The 23,988-nt window shown below is 45.9% G+C and overlaps 1 protein-coding gene across 1 annotated transcript in view; it reads right to left on the reverse strand.

The window, feature by feature from the left end:
• Positions 1 to 23,469, reverse strand: part of SCRG1 (stimulator of chondrogenesis 1) — a 94,624-nt gene extending 71,155 nt beyond the window's left edge. The window contains exon 1 of the mRNA XM_078677679.1: positions 23,341 to 23,469. The gene's annotated coding sequence lies outside the window, so the exon portion shown is untranslated. The remainder of the gene's footprint in view (positions 1 to 23,340) is intronic.
• Positions 23,470 to 23,988: the final 519 nt, after the last annotated feature.

Below are 23,988 nucleotides of genomic sequence, written 5' to 3' on the forward strand. Positions count from 1 at the left end.
AGGTTAAGTATGCACATATATATCGGACCACACAAAAGTGATGGGTGGAAATGCATGAAGAACAACAGGTAATTATCCTGTGTGCAGTGCATTCAATCATTTTAGCTCATCTGTGCATTTTAGAGGAGGCCTACTGTCTGTAAATCTGCCTAGGCCCGGACCAAAAGGGTATAATCTAGACTGAACTGCTAGGCATATCCCTTCTGAACTGGAACAAAAGCAACTCGAAACTTGGTTTGGCTATTGTTGGGCCTCATGATTTGGCATTTATGGGCCTTATCAGGACGTGCAATTTGAGTTTCAATGGCACAGTGAGGTTTAGACCCATATCTGGGCAAAAGATATGCCCTCTTACCAAACCATGCCCCAGCCCCTATTCCTGCAGAATCCACTGTGCCTAGCCTTTGGCCGTGTGCCGTGACTGATTCCAGCACATCCCTTTAAGCCATGCTCTGCTTTCAACCCCATTGCCGTAGATCTCACCATGTGATCTGTGAGCACCTCATGGCCTTTTCCCATGCCTTGCACCCAGTATCTGTGTCCCCAAACCTCACAGAGTGCTGTTACTTTTTTATGTTTTTCCATTTTATATATTTGTTTGCAGTTATAGAATAATGTTGTACCAGTTCAATGACCATTTTTCATTCTTGCACCTTGAGTATGGATTTAAACGCAAATAAAGGATGATTTCCGCCCTCGTGAAATGCCTGCTGATTCCTCCTGTGCTTGATGAGTATGTATATCTATACAGTATGTAAGTAGTTATATGTTTTTAATATAGTGCCTGCTGATTCCTCCTGTGCTTGATGAGTAGCTATATCTATGTAGTATGTAAGTAGTTATATATTTCTGTAATATAGTGCCTGCTGATTCCTCCTGTGTTTGATGAGTATGTAAGTAGTTATATATTTCAATATAGTGATGGATAAGTATTCCTGATGAACTAGACATACATACAGGGCCTACATCAGCTTTTGAATCCTCCCTAGTGCATAGTAGAACTGCCTCAAGAAGTGGCGGTGAAAATTGCAGGGAATAACCTTGTAATCCAGCATTGCTTGGTGGTAGGCTAGAATTCACCTTAATGAAAAAATGAGCATAGGGGGAATGCAGAATTAGCTTTCAGAGGAAAAACCCTCTGACTATGTCTTGTTTGCAATTCTTTTTTACGCTCTTAGTCATCTCTGTCTACCCGAGAGATGCCAGAGTGCTGGGAGTGTGTGATGTGCATTGATTGCCAGTGTTGTGTGGTCCACTGCTGTCAGTTGAGAGACAGCTCATTACAGTCTCTTTGATGTTTTTTGCAGTAAAAACCGTATTTGTGAGAGGTGTTGCCAGATATGGACTATGTACTCACTGTGCCACAGGACTCAAGCTCCACCTGTCTGAGGCCCAAATAGGCTGGGGTTCCTTGCGTTCTCATCTGGAAGTGACCTGACCAGGACTGTTCCAATATGAGCAGGACCAAGACTGATTTGCGTATTGATGTTCCTTGTCTAGAGTGGCACAGTAGGCAAAAAAACATGGATGAGAATGTAGCCCAAGTGAGTGCCAGTGGCTGTGACTATTGAAACATTCCTTCCATCTCTTTGTTGTTTGTTGCTGTAGCCTACCTAAGTGTGATAGGAATGCCCAGATGTGGGTCTCGTGCTCACTGTGCTACAGAACTCAAGCTGCACCTCACTGATGAGGCCTAAGTACGCTGAAACCTGTCAGAGGTTGTTTGTGTTTTAATCTGGAGTGGACCTGGCCTCGCTGTTCGGGCTGGGATGTTTCTATAGGCGCAAGATCAGGCTGAATGCATACATCTGATCTTTGTCTAGAGTGACGAAAAAAATGGGTGATGTCAGTAAGCTGAGATTAATTCCAGCTTTCCTTCCATCCCTTTGTTATTTGTTACACTAACAGTCTCCGTTTGTTGCTTGTGTTCTGGCATTAGAATTGCCACCAAAAAAAATCATTGAGCTCCGTTCCTAGTTTGCATCTGGCACTGCTGCTGGGTAGACCCAGTGAGGGGTGCAGGAAGAGAGGTTGGAGTGCTGCGGCTGACTGAAAGATACTTCTAAAAGATATGACCAGTAGGGGGCATCTGTACCTTGTGCATTACAGGTCAACATCATTGTAACCTTTTTGCAAATATTTTAATTTAGTATGTTAACACACAGTCAAATGTGGCTGTTGAACAACTTTTTTGCTTTCAGAAAAGGCTCTGTGAACCTCATCGAGGCTTTTGTGGGATATTTCCACTGATATGCAGGGACAGTGACAACACATTACTTCTGTTAAATGAATTTCCCAATATCTTGTTTCTTCACTTTTCAATACAAATACAATTAATTATCAATAATAAACTCAGTTTGGTCAAGTGTTTAGAGCATGATGAGAACTCTACCAGATAACCTCTGATGTAGTAGGATCTTTTCCTGGCATTTCTCTTATTTGCTTAACAGGAGATTCCATAGCAAAGGCAGTGTGTTTCAGTCCCCTTGACCATCTTTTTGGGCACCAAGGGGCAGATTTATGATAACTGGCGCATCCCCAGGGATGCGCCAGTTATTTTGCGCCGCTGCTCCGCCACGCATGGTGCGCCGCAATGCGGCGTACCATGGGGCAAAAACGGCACAGATGCGTGACGCATCTGTGCCGTAAAGGTGGCACATTGCTGGAGTTGCGTCGCAAGCGCAACGCAGCTCCAGCAAGGCTCGGGGGTGCCCCATCTTTACAATGCTGCGTCAAGACCTACGCCTGCTTCAAGCAGGCGCAGGGTTTTGACGCAGCATTGGCCTGAAAGTGACTGAGCGAAATCTTATAGATTTTTCTCAGCCACTTTTGCGAGGCGCACCTGCCCCGGAACGCCCACCTTGCGCCGGAATGCCCACAAGTGGCGCAGGGCTTTACAACGTGACGCATCTGCCTAGATGCGTCACGTTGTAAATGGGTCGTAGGGATGCGCCACGTTTACGCCGCAGTTGCGTGACGCAAACGTGGCGCATTCCCAACATAAATCTGCCCCCTAGTGTGTGGACTCCACATGATCAGAGACAGATAGGTAGGCGGATCACCTTAGACTGATGTCATGGACTATTAGATTGACCACAGGAAGTTTGATGACGCAATACACGAGTCAATCAAAGGAAAACCTTCAGGCTAGAAAAAAGCTGAACAAGCAGTAGTATGACTGGAAGGTGTTCTTGCTGGAGCCCATTCATCCTAGACCTGTAGAGGGTACGTTGTGTGGACCATACAAGGTGGTGTAGAGTTGCCAGTACTTGTTGGACACAAATGCCACAAGAAAACACAGGAGAGCATTCCATATAAACCTTATCTCTGGAGAGATTACACAGTGAACATCATGGCTATGGCCGACGAAGTTGAGGGAACAGTGAGCCACATCCTGACTTACTGCATGCTGACATGAAGGATGGATCTGTTGATGGGATACCACTTGCCCCTGAGTTGATGCCTGAGCAGTAGAAAGGATGTAGGGAGGTTCTGGGCCAATTTTACAATGTCATGTCTGTGACTCCAGGCTTGGTAGTTGTCTGTGTTCATGATCTTGACACAGGAGATAGTCTGCCTATTAAATGCAAGATTTATGGCATGTCTTATCAAGCCTGGCAGTGTATCAAGGCAGAAGTGGATAAGATGTTGGACCTAAAATTGACTTGGAGATCTTACAGTCCTTGGACCAGTCCAGTGCCATTGGTGCCCAAGTAGTTTTCACTGAATTTCTCTTTTGTGTGGCCTACCTGGCTCTCAACGAAGTCACTAAGACAGATACACATCTGATTCTGAAAGCTGCTGATCTTGTGGACAGCCTGGGTGTTGCAAAGTACTAAAGCACCTTGTATCTGATCAAGGCTTCTGGTAGATAGCTTTAGTACTTAGTCTCAAAGAAAAAATAGAATTTTCTTCACCAGGGTGGTTATTCCAGTTTCAAGTAATGCTCTTTTGGTTGGAAATGCTCCTGATACTTTCAAGCACCTTGTTTATTATGTTATACCAGGGCTAGTAGAGTTCTCTGTGTCCTACATATACGACATTCAGATGTTTAGCATTTCTTTGGAGGAGGATCGCCTAAAGCACCTAGAATGTGTGTTAAATCAGGATGCAGGTTGTGAAGCTGACCATCAAAGCAACCATCTCTCAGGTGGAGATGTCAACTGTAGTCTACCATGGATAGAAGATGGGTAACAGGAAGATTAACCCATTGGATGTCAAGATTCAATCAGTTTTAGACTGGGAAGGTCCACTATCCAGACACAAGTGAAAGCCTTTTCAGGTATCACTGGGTATTACAGGAACATAATAGCCACTTTTGGGACCATGGAGGCCCTTTTAACATCTGTATGGTCCAAGAAGCAGCACAAGATGGTGAAATATTCCGAGGAGTGTCAAACTTTTGAGGATGTGACGAGAGCACTGTGCCATGTACCTGTACTAAAAGCCTCTGACTATTTATTTATGTGTTTTTATATAATGCAAACTTTACCCAAATGTGTCAGAGTGCTTTTCAATAGAACCAGTTGCATTACATAAGAACTTCAGAGTACATAAATTACATAAAAGAACCCTAAACTTACATAAGAATGGTAATGAATACATAAGTCTACTAGAGATACTAGTGGTAAGAGTTACATATATACAAGTTGCAAATTCCCTCAAGATTACATTTTAAGAGAAGTTGAAGCGACAAGGGTTGGACAACTATATCCTACATATTTACACAGCATGATCTTCTTGCCATTGCTAAGGTTCTTGCTTTCTGCCCGCCTTCAGGGTGCTGTTGCACTCACAGGCGATGAACTTCAACCTGGAGGTATTGTACTGGCCAGTTGTACTCTTGAGGGAGGAGGCACATCAATGGTATGCCCCGAGGATTGAAAGTAAGAGGCAGTTGAAGGCTCAACTCCTGTTTTCATATATTTTTTTTGCATTCTCCAAAGTGCGACTTCACCCCGCCCGGCGCCTTACTTTCCTTGAATACTCATCCGGCACCGTGCTCTAGCAGCCCACGGCACAGGGGAGCAGACAGAAGATATTCTTTGCATTAAGGGCAATAGAATGGTTGCATGCCCCCGGCCCGGGGTGAGCATGGTGGCGACCAGGCAGGCACTAGTCCAGTTTTTTTTGTGTTTATGGCCCCCTTTCCTCGCTACGGTGAGCCTTTTATTCTATAGATGGATGCCTCCTCCTATGTAGTTGGAGTGGTAATGACTCAACTTAAATAGAAAGGTAGAAAGTATCCAGTGTCCTTTATTAGTCATGTGTTACTATCCAAAAAGAACAAATGGGTGGCCATTTAGAAGGAATACTTTGCCACAGTGTGGCCTTTGAGACGGTTCTGGCTACATCTCTTTAGTCCAACATTTGTGGTGCAGCTAGATCACAAACCATTCAAGAGGCTAATGGATGAAAATCCCAGGTTGTTGAGATGGTCTATCCCACGTCAGTATACATATGTTATGGTGAGGTACAACACTAGAATGAACCACAATAAAGTATTTGGTCTTTTCTACTAGTTATGCCAGTTCAACAAATGGACCTGCTCAATTATGGAGAAAGACTTCATGTAGTATGATCTACTGCCCACATCGCCTGTCAGCTTTGATTGCAGAAAAGTGGGACCTGCTGACCCACTTTTACCAGTACCAAGTTCTCTATGACCATGGAAGTGAGTGCTTCATAGAGTACTTAGAGGTCTGCTGTGCATCCAAGGCTGGTGTCTGACTGACTCCCAGTTTCCCAGGGGTGAGGTTACATCTACTGAAGGTCTCCCTTGCTGAAAGAAGGTGCTTACCTGACTTGAGGAGCCTAGAACGTGTGATGCGTATGAATTGTCAGTGTTGACAGTTTTGCTGCTGCCATTCGAGAGGGCTCATTACAGGATGGCCCAGCTTCTGCCATCATCCTATTCAGAGATAACCCCCGTTGAAGTGTGGACCTGCCACATGGGGTTCTCTGTAGCCTATAACCTGAATTGAATTTTGTTCTGAACCAAGTCATTGTTGTTTTGTTTAAAGAACAGGGGTCATAGTACTCTTTGGTAGTAAAAAACATGCAGTTTGCACTTCCTGTAAAGTTTTACAAAATAAAGGGGATCCTCCTTTACCTTGGGCAAGGTTGAAGGAGGAGTTCCTCACTTACATGAAGGCTATTTATGGTGATAGGATGGGTACGGAGAGGAAAAAGAACATACGTCTCCATTGTTTGGGGTCAGAAAACCTGTTCCTTTTTAGAACATTACTGACAGTTCCTCCTCAAGGAGAAGAGGAGCGTAATGCATCTGAAGAGGCTCTTCTATGGATGGAACTTAGGTTTAAGCTTGCCTCTAGTTTGGCGTTGAACAGATTCAAATTTTACACTAGTGCTCAACTGGAAGGGGAGTAATTTGATGATTTTCTGACCACGTTTCAAAGTCCCATTTTACACTGTAACTTTGGAGCCTTAACAGAGGAAACAATAAGAGATCAGATTATAATAAATGTTAGGAATAAAAAAGTGCAAGAACGACTATGGGTAATGGGGGACCCAAACTTACAGAAAGCGGTTGCTTCTGCTAAAGCCATAGAACAGTCTGAGATTTGGATGAAATCTGGGCAGGATAGTGCCACAAAGAATGTGAAGTCTATGGATGAAGTGTGTGCTGTGGTAGATAATTTGGGCTGCAAGAATGTGCCAGTTGGAAAGAGTTATGACAAAGCATATGCTTGTTATAGGTGTGGTAGTCCCAACCAAATGGCTTTGTCAACTCACTTCCCTGCTGCGGGCAGAGAGTGTAGCAATTGTGGACGTAAGGGATCCTTTTCACATGTGTGTAAGGGAGAAATGTGTTGCATTGTCCATTAGTAAAGCATTGACTGCGAAGGAAGCTAAGTTTGTTATGTGTGTGTGTGTGTGTGTGTGTGTGTGTGTAGAGCAGATACTGACATGGATAAGGGAATAGTTTTGTCTTTAAATGATCAGGAACGGAAGTGAGAAGTCATCAGGCTTCCGAAATGCAAAGTTCAAGTGCTTAATAGAGAGTTGGAGCTTATGGCGAACTATGAGTCTCCTTGGACTATAATTACTAAGGAGTATTTTCCAGAGAAGTTTGGCGGTGTCAGGATTTTAGTGAACTGAAAGAACTTGGGGCTCCTTGGACTATAAATACTAAGTAGTATTTTCTCGAGAAGTTTGGCAGTGTCAGGATTATAGTGAACTGAAGGAATCTGATGTAATAGCACAGAGCTTTAATAGGTCAACTATTGAAATGGAAGGGTATGTAGTGGTGGATGTTATGTTCAAGGGTAGAACGGCACATATTAAATTATATATGTGGCTAGGAAAGGAGAGAACATGTTGGGGTGGAAGGGTCAGTGGAAGCTGGGCATCATTTTAAATCCTTGCAGCAGGGAACCTGTACTATTGGTCAGTGACCCAGTGGATTGTGCCTGGTTCATTTCTCAATATCCTAATGTGTTTTCAGGGAAGTTGGGCAAGCTGCAAGGATATTCTCATTGTATTAAGCTCAAAGGTGGGGCAAGTCAGATGAAACAAAAACTTAGAAGAGTGCCCATTAATGTTTGAGAGAAGCTTAGTAGTATCCTCAAGTACATGTTGGACAGAGGGATTATTGAAAAAGTAGAGTCTTCCATATGGGTATCTCCACTAGGTTTGACCTCAAGGTGGATAAAACATTGAGATTATGTATCAACCTCAGAGCATTAAATGCAAACATTGTAGTACATGGCCATCCTCTACCAAATATTAATGAGGTGGTCAGTATGTTGGCGGGGCAAGCGGTCTTTTCTATACTGGACTTGCGTTCAGCAAGTCATCAAATTGAAGTGAGTGAAGAATCTAGGTCTTTGACCACTTTCATTACTCCTCAAGTATTATTCCAATTCAAGAGGATGCTGTTTGGCCAAGCATCGGCTGCAACCATTTACCAGAGATTGACGTTTCATATATTTAAGAGAATTGAATAGTTTGTCATGTGCTTTCAAGATGACATTTTGATTATTTCATAGAATAATCAAGAGCATTTGAAGCACTTGAAGAGTGTATGTGCAGAGTTGGGTAAGTAGGGATTCACACTGAAGGAGAGCAAATGCAAGTTAATTAAAGAATCTGTGGAATAATTAGGACATACATTTTCCAAGCAAGGTGTGGTGTCAAAGCAGTCATTGGTGGATGCCATTGTCAACGCCCCTGCACCTGATAACAAAGAAAAGTTGCTCTCATTTGCTGGTCTCTGAGAGTACTACAGCAAGTTTATTAAGGACTTTGTGAGAAAGATGGAGCCTCCAAGAGAACTAACTCTGAGAAATCTGGAATTGTGGTCTGAAAGACAACTGCTGTTGATTTGGTGAAATCTGAAATTGTGGGAGCACCTACTCTAAAGCTTTTCGGTGTGAACAAAGGATTAATAATTACTGTAAATGCCAGTCTTTATGGAGTGGGAAGTGTGTTGTCCCAGAAATGTGGGGGAGAAGAAAGAAATGTGGCGTATGCATTGCGCCCTGTTAGTGAGGCAGAAAGGAAGTATGCAGTGATAGAATAAGGGTTTGGTGAGTAGCTGGGCAGTGGAGCACTTCCAGATTTTTGTTTGGGGTTCTCGTTTTATCCTGATGACTGTTCACAAACCATTGGTTGGGGTTTTGTCTCCTGGTGTGGGAAGTTGTGCCACTGCTCGCATTGTAAGACTTATGTCTAGGCTTCAAGAGTACAATTACCAGGTTGAACAGGTACCTGGAAAAAAATATTACTGCAGATTGTTTATCGAGGCTTCCATGGGACGGCAACGAGGAAAGTAAGAAAGAAGGAGATACAGAAGTGGTTGCCAGTATTGCTGATACCATGTTTAGGGATTTTTAGGGCATGGACGAAGGGGTGTGGAAGGTTGCTGTGGAAGGGGATCAGTTGCTAAAGAATGTGTGCAAGATGGCTGTCCTAGAAGGTGGGAGATTGCTGTTGATTTGTATCCTTATTGGAGGGCATCTGAGTAGTAGGAAATGTTATTCAAGGGTGGCCTGCCGCCCACAGATTTATGTGATCTCATTATGATGATAGCCCATGAAAGACATCTAGGAATGTTGTCTCTGAAGAGGATGACCAGGACTACCTTTTGATGAACAGGTTTAGACTGATTAGGGGTATAATATGGCATGTGAGTGTGAAGTGTGTGCTAACAGTGAGAAAATGCTCAACATTTTCCTGGTTCCTTTGTGTCCTGTTGAGTGGCCTGAGTTCCCATGGCAGAAGGAAGGCTTTGATATCTCTGGCCCGTTTAACTTTTTACCACATGAGTGCAGGTTTGCCATGGTTCTAGTGTATTACCACTCAAAGTGGCCAGAGCTTAAGTTTGTGGCTCAGGTTACCACTGTGACCGTTATTGAATTCTATAAGGAACTCTTTGCAAGGAAAGGCTATCCTGACGATCTCATCACGGATTATGGGGTGCAGCAAATGTCACAGGAGATGTGTGTATTTCTTAAATATTGCAACATTCAACATATTACTACCGCGCTGTATGAACCTAGGGACAATGGTCAAGTGAAAAGATAAAACCGTGTGTTGAAGGAGAGTATTTTGTGGGCATGTCATTTTGGTAGTGAGTGGAAAGACAGACTGAGGGAGAAGTTGTGGTTAAATCGCATCACACTGCATACCACCACAGAGGTTAGCCTGTTCAAACTGCTTTAAGCTGCTTCTATTCATCCTGCTACTGATGTGCACAGTAGTTTATAAACATTGTGGATTCACAAGAATTAAAAACTGCTGTGCACATCAGTGGCAGGATGAATAGAAACAGCTTACGGTGAACAGATTCCAAGGTAAACCAGAATGTTGTGTGTATTGTTGTGACAAAGACGTTAGTGCAAAACCTGCAACGAAAGGCAAATCAGCTTTAACAGGACATGAACCCAGCTGTGCGCATCGGCGCTGTACAGCCAGGCACAAGGGTAACAGTGCATCGTTGCTAGGTTGTTTCCAAAATGGTGTTGAGACGTGACGAGGGTCCTGGCCTTGAACCCTCGTTGAGGCAATACTGACGTGATGAGCTGCGTCCATGTCCTGACAAAGCATCATGCAGTTCCACATAGGGTCATGTGAAGAAGTCGCCTCGGAATACTGGAAAGAAATCTCATGAAGAAATCCCCACAGAATACAAGGGGGAAACTTCAGGAGCAAGACGGGCAGCTTTCAAAACACATATAGTAAAGACCCAGGTGTACCTAAATTCTCTTCAAATCACCAAAGAATCCATAGGTGTTCTCTGCTGGCAGCGCTATGAAGCGAGAAATGTAAAAAGCAGGGGCCTTATTTATGAAGGCCTTGCGCTACCGGTGCGTCACTTTTTCCCATTTTAAAAGTGACGCACCGGCGGCGCAAGGCCTTCATAAATAAGGCCTCAGGTCCTTAATCCCAGACACAGTACTCTCCACCACTGCTCGCATAGGTCTTGGGATATCCTACACAAATGGGGCCACTCCATTGTAGAAGGTACCACTTCAGATTGTCGCCAAATTTGTAGCAAATCCAATATTCCATGACGGGTTTTGAAAATATTTATTGGAGAGATAGCACAGTACCTGCCTTATGTCAAGTCAGTCAACTCCCCTGTCCCCCACAATTCTACATCAAGAATACAGGCAATAAATCTGGCAGAACAATGACACTGGAAAAATAACAGGACTCTTAAAGTGATACCATCTACAACTACCACAAAAGCACAAACACATATAACACATTTACTTATAAGAAGCCTTCCCTATATTTATGTGGACATTGGCGCAAGACAACTTGGGGATTTACGGTATCCAGTTCACATATTCGTCTTTTATTAAAAAAAGAAAAAATACATAACGGATAGTTTGTCTAACACTCATTTTAAAGGAAGGAAATATGAACAAGGAAGTTGCAATTGTTCATTGCGTGTTTTTTCTGTTGGGAAGATGTTGCAAGTGCCTCATTCGGTGTTATAAGTAATAAACATATACATAACAACATATATTTCTCTTAAAACTAAACTCCCCAAAATGACTGCAGAGCCACTGCCTTCTCTGTGGAGACCAGCTGCGCCATCCTAGTAAAGGTGCATGTGCTGATGCTTCACAAAGAAACTCGCAAGCATACTTTAAAGTTTCAAGGAAAACACTTCCAAAGAAGCCAGAAACTATACTGCTTTTGTTAGAATACAAGGGAAACTTTTCTACGCCATAAACGTCAGTCATGCTGATAGCTGTAAACATATCCAAGAAAGGATCAGTGTAAAAACAATATTTATATATATTTAATTGGTATACGTTTCATCATATATATGTATGTATATATATATATATATATATAATAAATTGGTATACGTTTCGTCCTCACTCTGCATTTACTTTGGAAATCGCACGATAGTATGTCGCATATCATAATTTTATCCAAGAAAATCATTTACATTGCTACACAAACATCGACTGCGCTCGTTACTTACCATTTTTAGGTCTCGACCTACAGCATTGCTTTAGCAATGCTTGTTTGTCGAGATTCTAGTAAGGGCTTTCAAAAGTCTACCCAAACTGCTGCGGATCGGACACAGTTCATGTGAGCCAGGTGCGTGCACAACGCCAGCCACATCGCACATCGCACACCATTACCATTTGTCTGAGCCTCGGCAACAGACTTCAAAGGAAGCCACTCCCCCGCCGCCCCCCCCCCCCCCCCATCAGACTTCAAAGGAATGCGCTCCCCTGCCCCAGCCACAGCAATGCCTAGTGCTTGTTTCTTTAGTGCAATGCACTCCATTAGTGTTTGTGAGCCATCTCAATTAAGTATATCCACCCCATAACTCCATGTTACTCTCTGTTGTTGCCTGATAGCTTCTCCCTGCTCCTCTATTTTGCACTTGCCTATGTTCCTTTTGCTAATGCTGTTCCCCACGCTGCCTTCGTGTCCCCTCACCAGCCCTCCCGCTGTTGCTTTCGTGTCCCACCCTTGTTGTTTCAATGTTCTACCCCCATCCTCCCCTGTGGTGCTTTGTTGTTTGCCCCCTCTCTCTGGGATGTTGCTTCACAGTATCTAGTGTTGCTTCTGATACCATCGGGACCCCACCCCTCCCATCTGCCCACTTCAGGAAAAAAACTTTTTTGGGGCCTTTTCTTTTCTTTTCTTATCAGGTTACCGATCCAACTCCGATTGGCAACTAAAAAGTAAAAATGCTGTCTGTGTAATTTCTTTGGTGGGTGCATGCATATTGCGCACTTCTATAAAAGAATGTGCGGCTGTGTCGAAGGATTTTAATTTGCTTGTTTTATTATTTTTTTTTACTGTTTGATTGTGGCGCACATGGACATTTTATTGATCATGAGTGGACTTGAAAAAACAATATTCACAGAAGGACTAAGACAAAAAAAGTTCGAACTGTTGATGGTGAACCATTAACTTCAGATCTGGTAAGAAACGCTTCTTTAAGATAACATGTCTCTTTTGAAGATTGTATTAACAGTACTTCTTCTGGATAAAATAGCCTCTTCTAATTATGCTATGGCTTTTAGCATTCCTTGGCTAAGGAGATATAGTCCACATGTCAATTTCGCTACTGTGAACATATCTGTCATGATCATTCTGGAGTCTAACTGAGGAGACTAAAGAGATTTCCTGTCAACTTCTAATTTAATTGTGGCTAATCTCTCTTCTGTGCTACCTCAGTTCAAAGCATAGTCTATAGTCTTTGCTAAACCTTAGAACTGCTCCATTCGCCTACACTGCACTCAATGCAACATACACTCAAAATACCACTCAGTGCCATATAATTACACGCCACATAGTTACACTGCACTCAATGCAACATACACTCCAAATACCACTCAGTGCCACATAATTACACGCCACATAATTACACTGCACTCAATGCAACATACACTCCAAATACCACTCAGTGCCACATAATTACACGCCACATAATTACACTGCACTCAATGCAACATACACTTCAAATCCCACTCAGTGCCACATAATTACACGCCACATAATTACACAGCACTCAATGCAACATACACCAAATACCACTCAGTGCCACATAACTACACGCCACATAATTACACAGCACTCAATGCAACATACACTCCAAATACCACTCAGTGCCACATAATTACACGCTACACAATTACACTCTCCTGAATACAACATACACTCCAAATCCCCCTCAGTGCCACATAATTACACGCCACACAATTACACTCTACTGAATACAACATACACTCCAAATCTCACTCAGTGCCACATAATTACACAGCACTCAATGCAACATACACTGCAAATACCACTCAGTGCCACATAATTACATGCCACATAATTACACTGCACTCAATGGAACATACACTCCAAATACCACTTAGTGCCACATAATTACACGCCACATAATTACACAGCACTCAATGCAACATACACTCCAAATACCACTCAGTGCCACATAATTACACTCCACATAATTACACAGCACTCAATGCAACATACACTCCAAAACCCACTCAGTGCCACATAATTACACACCACATAATTACACAGCACTCAACGCAATATACACTCCAAATACCACTCAGCGCCACATAATTACACGCCATATAATTACACAGCACTCAATGCAACGTACACTCCAAATAACACTCAGTGCCACATAAGTACATGCCATATAATTGCACTGCACTCAATGCAACATACACTCCAAATTCCACTCAGTGCCACATAATTACACACCACATAATTACACTGCACTCAATGTAACATACACTCCAAATGCCACTTGGTGCCACATAATTACACAACACATAATTACACTCAGCTGAATGCAACACACACACCACACAATACCACTCTATCTATCGCCCTCACTCTATATATCTATCTATCTATCGACCTCACTCTATCTATAGGCCTCACCTTATCTATCTATCGGCCTCACTCTATCTATCGGCCTCACTCTATCTATCGGCCTCACTCTATCGGCCTCACTTTATCTATCGGCCTCACTCTATCTATCTATCGGCCTCACTCTATCTATCTATCGGCCTCACTCTATCTATCTGCCGGCCTCTATCTATCTATCTATTTGAAGACAACCAGCTGCTGAGTAACTCTCAAACGGGTTTCCGTCCGGGGCAAGGTACGGACACAGCCCTGATAGTGGTGGCGGAGGAGGCAAGGTGTATCTTAGATTCAGGAGGATCCGCTGTTGTGATCCTCTTGGATCTGAGTGCAGCATTTGATACGGTGGATCATGAAATCTTAATCCACCGTCTTGCCAGGCTGGGCGTAACAGGAATGGCCTTGAAATGGTTTACATCTTTTCTGAATAATCGCTCTTTCAGAATTTGGGAAGCTGGTGTACTGTCCAAGTCCACCCCCCTCCAGTGTGGTGTCCCTCAGGGCTCTTCTTTGAGCCCTACTTTATTTAACATTTATATGGCCCCACTGGAGGAGATAGTGGCCCCCTTTGGGATTAAAACAGTCACTTACGCGGACGACACCCAACTAGTCGTCTCGCTAACCCAACAAGAGGGATGCCTGGACAATCTTTCTGTTTGCCTTGCCGGAATATTTTCCTGGATGTCGGGTTCACGGCTCAAACTCAACGGAGCAAAAACGGAGATCATGCTCTTGGGTCATCACTTTACTTCTCTCCCTAAAACCGCATGGCCCCCATGTCTGGGTGAGCTGCCCATACCAAAGGAGAAGATTAAAAGTCTAGGGGTATGGTTTGAGCCTGACCTAACTTTTAAGACACAGGCACAGAAAGTCGCAGGCATTTGCTTTGGCCTGCTCCGCTCAGTGCGGAAAGTCCTCCCTCTCCTGCCCCCCCAGTCCAGGACACTTCTGATCCAGGGGTTAATACTATCCAGATTGGATTATAGCAACGCCCTGTTCTTGGCAGCCCCTGAAGCTACCATCAATATCCTTCAACGGGTGCAGAATGCTGCAGCCAGGTTGCTTGCGGGTGCCTCAAGAAGATCATCGGCCAGACCATTCTTGAGAGCACTTCACTGGCTGCCAATACGCGAAAGAGTCATCTTTAAATCGCTATGCATCACCCACAAGGCCCTTCAGGACAAAGGACCTCCGGTCCTCAGGAGCCTGATATGCCCTTATAAATCAGCGCGGGCTCTCCGATCGGACCATGGAAATTTTGCCAAGGTTCCTAGAGTTAGGAAGGCACGAACAGGGGGGCGCCGCTTTTCCGTAAATGCCGCAAAAAATTGGAACTCTCTCCCCAGTCAGATTCGTACTGAACCTTGTCATTTTAAGTTTCGAAAAGCCCTTAAAACATTCCTCTTTCCCAAGGTCTCCTAACTACTGGTATTTTCTACAGTTTGTTCTCTGTTTCTTTTGTTAGCGCTGGGACGCTCTCGGGCAGCCATGCGCTTTATAAATTAAATTTCATTTCATTTCATTTCATTTCATTTCATTTCATCGGCCTCACTCTGTCTATCTATCGGCCTCACTCTATCTATCTATCGGCCTCACTCTATCTATCTATCGGCCTCACTTTATCTATCTATCGTCCTCACTCAATCTATCGACCTCACTCTATCTATCGCTCTCTATCTATCTATCGCCCTCACTCTATCTATGTATCGCCCTCACTCTATCTATCTATGTATCGCCCTCACTCTATCTATCACCCTCCCTCTATCTATCTATCGCATCACCACAGCATCACTCAGGGGCACCACAGCATCACTCAGGGGCACCACAACATCACTCAGGTGCACCACAACATCACTCAGGTGCACCACAACATCACTATGCACTGCCACAGCATCACTCGTCGCCACCACAACATCACTCAGCGCCACCACAGCATCATCTGTACAACCATTCAACAACAACTGGTTCAAATATGTTCTTTCAATGTTTCAAGCTTTATTACAAATGTCACAAAAAGATGTTAATATTTCACTTCTGTTCTTGGATTTTTGTCATAATAAAATACAATGAACATAATCTTCACAAAAGTTATTTTCAAAAGTTTAAGCTATTGCCATTATAAATTACAATAACTTTTTTTAAGTATTAATTAGTAAAAAAATTACAAGCCATTGTTATTTGTAATATCAATACATCTAAGTCATGTAAATACAACACATTGCGTTACAAATGCTATAGGTGTCACATTTGCGAAAGTTAAAACTATTGACATTGTAAATGACAAAGCTATTAATTTCGCTATTTTCAAAACCAACACATCAATAAAATGTGTAATTTACAATATCAATAGCTCAAACTTTCCCAATGCGAGACCTATTGCAATGTAAATGCTTGTTTCCACGGGCGCCGAAGAGCAAGTAACTCCTCTGTTGGCCTTCTTGGTGCGGAGGCCACATTCTTCCCCCATCTCTCCATCCCTTGGCAGACAGTGCCTGCCCTCTGCCCCCCATCCTGAAGGGGTCCCAGCAGGTGAGGGGTGGAGCAGGACAGTCTGCCTGAGAGGGGAGGGGGCGGAGGTGTCAGAGTAATATATCCCACGCCTTCCCCCTGAGCACATTGAAAGAGTGTCCCGCTGTAGTGTGCGCATTCTAGTTTATGCACGTCACGCAGACGTGATGTGCGGCGGCCATGTTGGCGCGCTGCGCGCGCATTCCCCATTGCGCGCCGAGGAACCACAATGATCGGCAGCGCCGGCCGGCGCTCCTCATATAAGCTTGTTACTTGATAAATAAATACATACATAGAACCTTACCCAGCAGTCTGCATGTTACTTCCATCACTAACATTACAGTGGCGACGAGGATGGGATGGCTCCAGTCGGCAAATCCGAAGAAAAAAAAAACGGACCCCCCCACGTGGGCAGCAGCAGGGTAGGCAACCATCCAACCACCTCAGCACAACGCAGAGCTGCTCCACACAGCCCATACAGCAGAGGGCATAAGGGGGCACGGCTGAGGCACCAAGGCACGACAAGTTGAGGAGCGTGGCAGAGCCACAGCCACCCGAGAGGCGGCGAAGGGGCCGGAGAGGCAGCAGCACGCCCCACAGTAGATAAGCCCACTGCGCAACCCTTCCTACTACACCGCGCCAGGGACGAACCGCGCTGGCTACCAAAGAGGAGGAGGCGGGGACTAGCATTAAGAGTCCCCAGGAAGACACCAACACAGAGGTAAAGGACAGCACCCCAGGGAGTCCCACCAGCAAGGACGTCAAAGCGACAGCGATCAGGGAGGTGAGAATGAGCACGCCAGCAGGCTATGCGATTGCACCAGTGCAATTTCTACCGAAACCTGGGGACCCCCTGATGAAGTGGGAGGATTGGAAAGAATATATTGACAATTTCATAGGGGTCCTGGAGGACGAAAATGAAGAGTCATTCACCCCCCAAAGAAAGAAACGGATCCTGTTACTGAACCTGGGACCGGAGGGTCTCAGGATTTACAAGAGTCTGGTGCCCAAAAAGAGGGAAGACGCTGATAAGGACGTATATGCCCATGCATTGGAACACTTGGACGAACGTTATCGCCCCACTATCTGCGTATCAGTGGACAGGTTTAACTTCCAGCAGAGAAGACAACGGGCTGGAGAAAACATAGAAGAATATGTAGCGGCCTTGAGGAAGCTAGCTGCCCCGTGTAAATACGCACTGTGGGAAGACGAATTCATAAAGGATTAGATCGTGATGCATACTACGAGCACAAACGTCCAAGACAAGTTATGGGCAAGCGGCGACACCACACTCAAAGATGTAATGGTCATCGTAAAAAGGGCGGAACTCGCAAGGAGGTGCGCTGATGCGACCAAGAAAGACGTAGCCCCCCCCAATGATGGTGAACAGGATACAAGAGGGAGACCACCGCAAAGACCAGAGAGGCAAAGACCCAGCGGCCAAAGGAACAAACAGATGGCAAGGAAAGCAAACAGGCAATGATGGCAAGAAATCATGCTACAGATGCGGCAGTTGGTCCCACGACGCACGTGATAGAAGATGTCCTGCGTTCCGAGCCAAGTGCCTACACTGCGGCATCTTAGGCCACTATGAGAAGGTGTGTAGGAAGAAACATCCCAAGGAAATGGTGAAATGCATCGATCAAGGCGAAGAAGATCTGGAGGAGGTCGCAGAGGAAGAGGTGGTCACCGTCTTATGCATATACGACCAGGTACTGAGCGTAGAAGGGAAGAAATCCACAAAACCAATCCTGGACATGTCTATGGGTGGGATCACCATCACTGTGGTGGCAGACACCGGATCCCCATTCACCATCGTCCAACGGGCAGTGTGGGAAGAAACGTTCAGACCCAAGTTGGGCCCGGAGTTGGAGAAACTAGACATTCGGCCGGTCACCTACAATGGCGACCGCATTCCAATGGTGGGGTTCCGACGCCTGTTGTTCGAATTTAGGGGCCGATCAGCATGGTGCAAGCGGTACATTGCAGAGAAAGGACCCTCTGTCCTAGGATGGCTAGACCAGGGCGACCTAGGAATAAAGCTGGATCCAGGAGGAAAGGAGCAAATATTACTCACAGAGCAAGAGGAATGGCCGGACCTGAACAAATGGAAGGAGAACTACCCAAAGGTGTTTGGAGGCACGGTGGGACGGATGGAAAAATTCCAACACAAGATCGTGCTCAAGGAAGGGGCCATCCCGGTGGCTCACAAAGTGAGGAACGTACCGATTGCGGTAAGAGAGGCAGTCCAGAAAGAACTCCAGGAGTTGGAAAAGAAGGGAATAATAGAACCGATAACCTGTGCAGAATGGTTGGCGCCCTTAGTGGTCGTGATGAAGCCCAATGGGAAGGTCCGGCTCTGCGTGGACCTGAGAGAACTGAATAAAAATATCGTGGTGGAGAAATTTCCCCTCCCCAGAATTGAAGAAATGTTGGCCAAGACCAGAGGAGTGAGGTGGTACTCCACTATCGACTTGACATCGGCCTATCACCAAATAGCACTTCACCCGGACAGCAAAAGTCTTACATCCTTCATCACTCCGTTTGGTTGTTACCAGTTCTGTCGTATGCCGTTTGGGCTGGCCTCGGCGGCTGCAGTCTTCCAGAAAATGATGCACCAACTATTCAGAGACTGCAAGGACGTCCAGTATTTCCAGGACGACATCCTGGTGATGGGGCGAGACAAACAGGATCACGATCAGAAGCTGGGAAACGTGTTACAAACGCTAGAAAACAAAGGTCTTACAGCGGAGTGGGCGAAGTGCCGGTTGGGCCTACAATCGGTGACGTACCTAGGACACGAGATCGGACAACAGGGCGTTACACCCAAGTCGGAAAACGTAAAAGCCATCGCTGAAGCACCGCCACCCAGGAACAAGGAAGAGGTCAGGTCGTTCTTGGGGATGGCGGAGTACTACAGCAAGTTTGTGGTACACTTCGCCTCAAAGACCCACAACATGAGGCTGCTGACCAGGGAAAGCACTGTGTTCCAGTGGACACCGGAAGCCCAAGAAGAGTTCGAAACTATCAAGAAGGATGTCACAGGAGCTGTTCCTCTCAAGGGTTACGACCCACAAGGCACCACCGTACTGACGACTGATGCTAGCGACAAGGGCCTGGGCGCTGTACTCATGCAAGACAGAGGAAGAGGGGAAATGGAGACCATCAGTTTTGCATCCAGAGCATTGACGGATACAGAGAGCAAATACAGCGTGATTGAGAAGGAGATGCTGGCAGTTGTATGGGCCATGGCGAGATTCCGGCAATTTCTGTGGGGAACACGTTTTCTACTCAAAACAGATCACAAGCCATTGGTGAAGGTGCTAACATCAAGCGGACACGCCAGTGCCCCTCCCAGAATATCCAAAATGTCCCTAAAGTTACTCGAGTTCAGGTATGACGTGGAGTACATTCCTGGGAACCGGAATCGAGTAGCGGATTACCTGAGTAGGGCAGCCGCCATGGAGCCTGGAGAGGAAGACCCTGCCGGCAGTGGGGAGTTGGTAGCTCTCATAGAAGACCAAGAGAAATTAATTGGCCAACAAGAATGGACAGAGTCATACGAGGAGGACACCGACATGAAGGAAGTAAAGGTGCACATCGTACAAGGATGGCCAGATAAAAGAAACGTGAGGGCGAGCCTCAGGCCGTACTATGAAGTGCGGGAAGAACTGTCGGTAGGAGACAAGGGGGTATTCATTTACAGAGGAGATAAGGTGATCCCCCCAAGGAACCTCACCTCAAAACTGTTGGACCTACTACATGAGGGACACCTGGGCATAGGAAAACTCAAGGCAAGAGCAAAACAAAACTACTGGTGGCCAGGCATGGACATAAGGGCTGAAAGGCATGTCAGGGAATGTCCACAATGTCAACGGGCAGACAAGACCTTAAAACCTTTGAGGCCAGCGATAGGGAAGTTTGACCTTCCTTCAAATCCGTGGGAAGAACTATCTGTAGACATTTTGGGACCTGTCCTAGATGACCAAGGCACACAGAAATATGTGTGTGTACTCATGGATCGATATTCAAAGTGGCCGGAGTTGAGAGTAGACGAGTCTATGGACACAGAGAACATCATAAAGTTTCTGTCAGAGACCTTCACTAGGGAAGGAATACCCAAATCGATCTTGAGTGACAATGGGCCCCAGTTCACGTCGGAAAGGTGGAACAAGTTCATGCAAAGAAATGGCATCACTGTTAAACACACGGCAATCTACCATCCGGCTGGTAACGGCCTAGTGGAGAGATTTAACAGGGTAGTGATGGGAGCCATACAAGCCGCCATATCAAGTGCACAGAACTGGGAGAAGGCGCTAGAGAACATGGTGTGGGCCTACAGAATAACCCCCACTGGTACGGGGTACAGCCCATTCCAAATATTGAGGGGACGTGAACCGTTCACGCATGACAACAGGATTTGGAAGGAAAAGGTCGTCACCAGCGAATGGTCCCCTGCCGTGGTGCGGGCCAACCTGGAAAGAGCACAGACAATTTACAGCAATCACTACAACAAACGAAGGAATGTTAAAGGCACAGGCCTGGAGAAAGGAGAGTGGGTGAGAGTAAAGTTGGCCACTCTACAGAAGAAAGGAGACAGCAAGTATAGCAAGCCGATGCAAGTCGTGGAAGTGTATGATCGAGCTGCCTTGCTGAGTGATGGAAACGTGTGGTCCCAGGACCGCATGGCCAGGTGCAACAAGGTTTTGGGCTGGGAGCAACATGGAACTGAATGGGAAGACACAGAAGGTTCGAACGTGGAGAGGAGACAAGATGCCAGTGAGCAGCAAGGCGGAGTAAGAGCCGAGACGGAGAGTGAAGAGGAAGAAGAGAACGGAAGTCAAGGAACAGAAATGGACAGGTTGGAGAGAAGCATGAATGAAGATGGAGCTGTGAGTGAAGGAGCAGAAGGCCATGAGATGCAGAGCCAAGAGACTATGGAGAACCCTGTCAGGGTTACAAGAAGTGGAAGGCAGGTGGTAAGGCCCTCCAGATTTCGAGATTTCGAATTGGACACTGAACTGTAAGTGACTCAGCAAAGTTTGGTAAAAAGGGGAGATATGTAGTGTGCGCATTCTAGTTTATGCACGTCACGCAGACGTGACGTGCGTCGGCCATGTTGGCGCGCTGCGCGCGCATTCCCCATTGCGCGCCGAGGAACCACAACGATCGGCAGCGCCGGACGGCGCTACTCATATAAGCTTGTTACTTGATAAATAAATACATACATAGAACCTTACCCAGCAGTCTGCATGTTACTTCCATCACTAACATTACACCCGCCACTTCGCCTCTTTGTTCATGTCAGCGGGGTGGTGAGAAGATAGGGGGGGGAGTGGTGTCTGCCTCCAAGTTATTGGCACTCCTCACCCTCTTCACATGCACAACAACTATGTGTAGACCGGACCGGGAGGTGGGGGCTAGGCTGAGCATGCGTCAGGAGGCGTCGTGGGTGCTGTCTACATAATGTGCCCTGTGCGCCCCGAGATTGCGGAATATTAACAACACCTTCATCAGTAACCCGCAGGCCGCAGCCCGCCTGGGCATCAGTGTGAGGGATCCGATGGCGTCATACAAGCATCATTATAGCACTGTGAAGTGCTCCAGATTACACGATCGCATGTCAAAACTGACACCTCACCCAAAAAGATGTACCCTCTCGTGCCCAAACTCATTATCTACCGAGGTTAGGAGCGCTCAGAAACCGCCCCTCGCTCCAAATGAGTCACATGCGCATGGAATTAACATTGTTATTTTTTCTTATTTGTGTACATGTGGGCGAGAGGGCATTGTGCAAATCAGAAAATAAACCACTCTGGGTCCACTTGAAACGTGTAAAATAAAAGGTAATTCCCATGACCACTCATTGTTGAAAAACTTAAAATCCGTCATATTGCAAATGACAACAGTACAGATAGATTGGGATGATGTCATGATGATATTGTCATCCACCATGTCCACATTGCTGCAAAAGTCGTGACTTGAAATGCGTCCCACTGTGATTGTTACTCTCACATTGCATTAGTCCGCCCTTTATTTTGCTTGCACAGTTACCACACTTTACTCAGCAGAGCAGCAAAGCGTCCACGGAGGACCGAGTCGATGAATTGCCTCTTTATACATGAGCACCGCTTCCTTTTGCCAGGATCCTCGTTTCATTCAGAATATTAATTCTCTACAAAACTGGGTGCCAAAAGAAGACTCGAATGTGAAAACCATCTGAACTGTTTATTGACACTTTTGAGAGCTAAAGAGGGACGGTTGTAGGAATAAACTTGGCAGGTGCTTAAAGAGCCACCAATAATGAGACGCCCATTCGCCCAGACAGCATTTGAGGTACAAAGTTTGCATTTTCAGGATAGTGAAATACTTGGGCTATTTTCTGATCCCTAGGCCAGTCTTAAAGGGGCCACACAGTGTAGAGAAATAAAGTGCTCTCTTTACCCTAGCATCCCTAGCTTTGTTTCAAAGTGTCATCATTGGTTTGAGACCTATGGAGACATCATTCACCGGGTGGTCTCTTTAACAAGTTGCTCCCATTTAAACTGTCACAGCCAGTGTAGTACATCTGAATCACACGTCCACGTGCTCACATCAGACTCCAGCCGGCTGGAGAATCGGTCAGTCACGTCCAGTCTCCTAAAATGCAACAGCTTGATATAGGTGCCATTCTTGCAAATAGCCACTTTTTTATGTAAACTATTTTGCATAGCTAGTATCATTATCCTCTCGGCTATTTTAAGAGAATTCAGAGGTTTGTCCTCGTGGGCAGCGCCTGCGCTCGGTAAATAATGCATTTATCCTGCAAGGGCGCGCTTCTTTTGTGAAACTGTATTGTGCCGCCGGCGCTGCATCTGCCATCCTTTGTCCTTCTAACAGCATCCCTGCCCCCGTGCACAGCAGTGACGTAAACGAGTGAAAGCAGAGAGTACCTACCTGTCTCCGTGCTGCTCTGCTCTCCCTCAGCCCTCGAGATAGATGTGTCTCTCCGGCAGGCTCACGCCGAGAATATGAGCGAAAGAGAAAAAAAGAAAAGAGGCGCGGGGGGCAGAGGGGGCTGGTTTGGCAGGAGGGAGGTACAAACGCGCCTTTGTCTCCAGACTTGGACCAACAGCATCTTCATCGCAGCCAAAACGTTGGCCAGGAGCGCCCAGGAATAACTACCTCTCTTCAGCCGCGTCCAGCCCCTAGAAATCAATGAACAGCTCCTTTCCAGCAGCAGCAACAACCAGTCCATACAGACGCCGGGAGAGGCCGGGAGGGGGGCTCGCCCGGGGGGGAACAGTATATGCCTTCTCAGCCACAAGGAACAAGGCATGAAGCGGGCAGTGGCTTCTTCCCTGTCCTGCCCGGGGAGCGTGGCGGGGAGGCAGGGGCTGCGAGCCAGAGCTCGCCTTTGGGGGATGGCTTCTACAATAGAGTACAGTGAGCAGAAATACATCCTGCAAACTGGAGGCATTTATTCCGCCTCTGGGGTTTTACACAACGCGCGTTTTTCCTGTCCAGCTTTGCACATTTCTGCCCAGAGGCTTATTAAAGAACTACTGTAGCGTTCTAAGCCCCCTCCGCGCCTCACGCATTCAC

This window comes from Lissotriton helveticus, chromosome 2_1 (assembly GCF_964261635.1).
Source record: "Lissotriton helveticus chromosome 2_1, aLisHel1.1, whole genome shotgun sequence".
Lineage (NCBI taxonomy): Eukaryota > Metazoa > Chordata > Amphibia > Caudata > Salamandridae > Lissotriton > Lissotriton helveticus.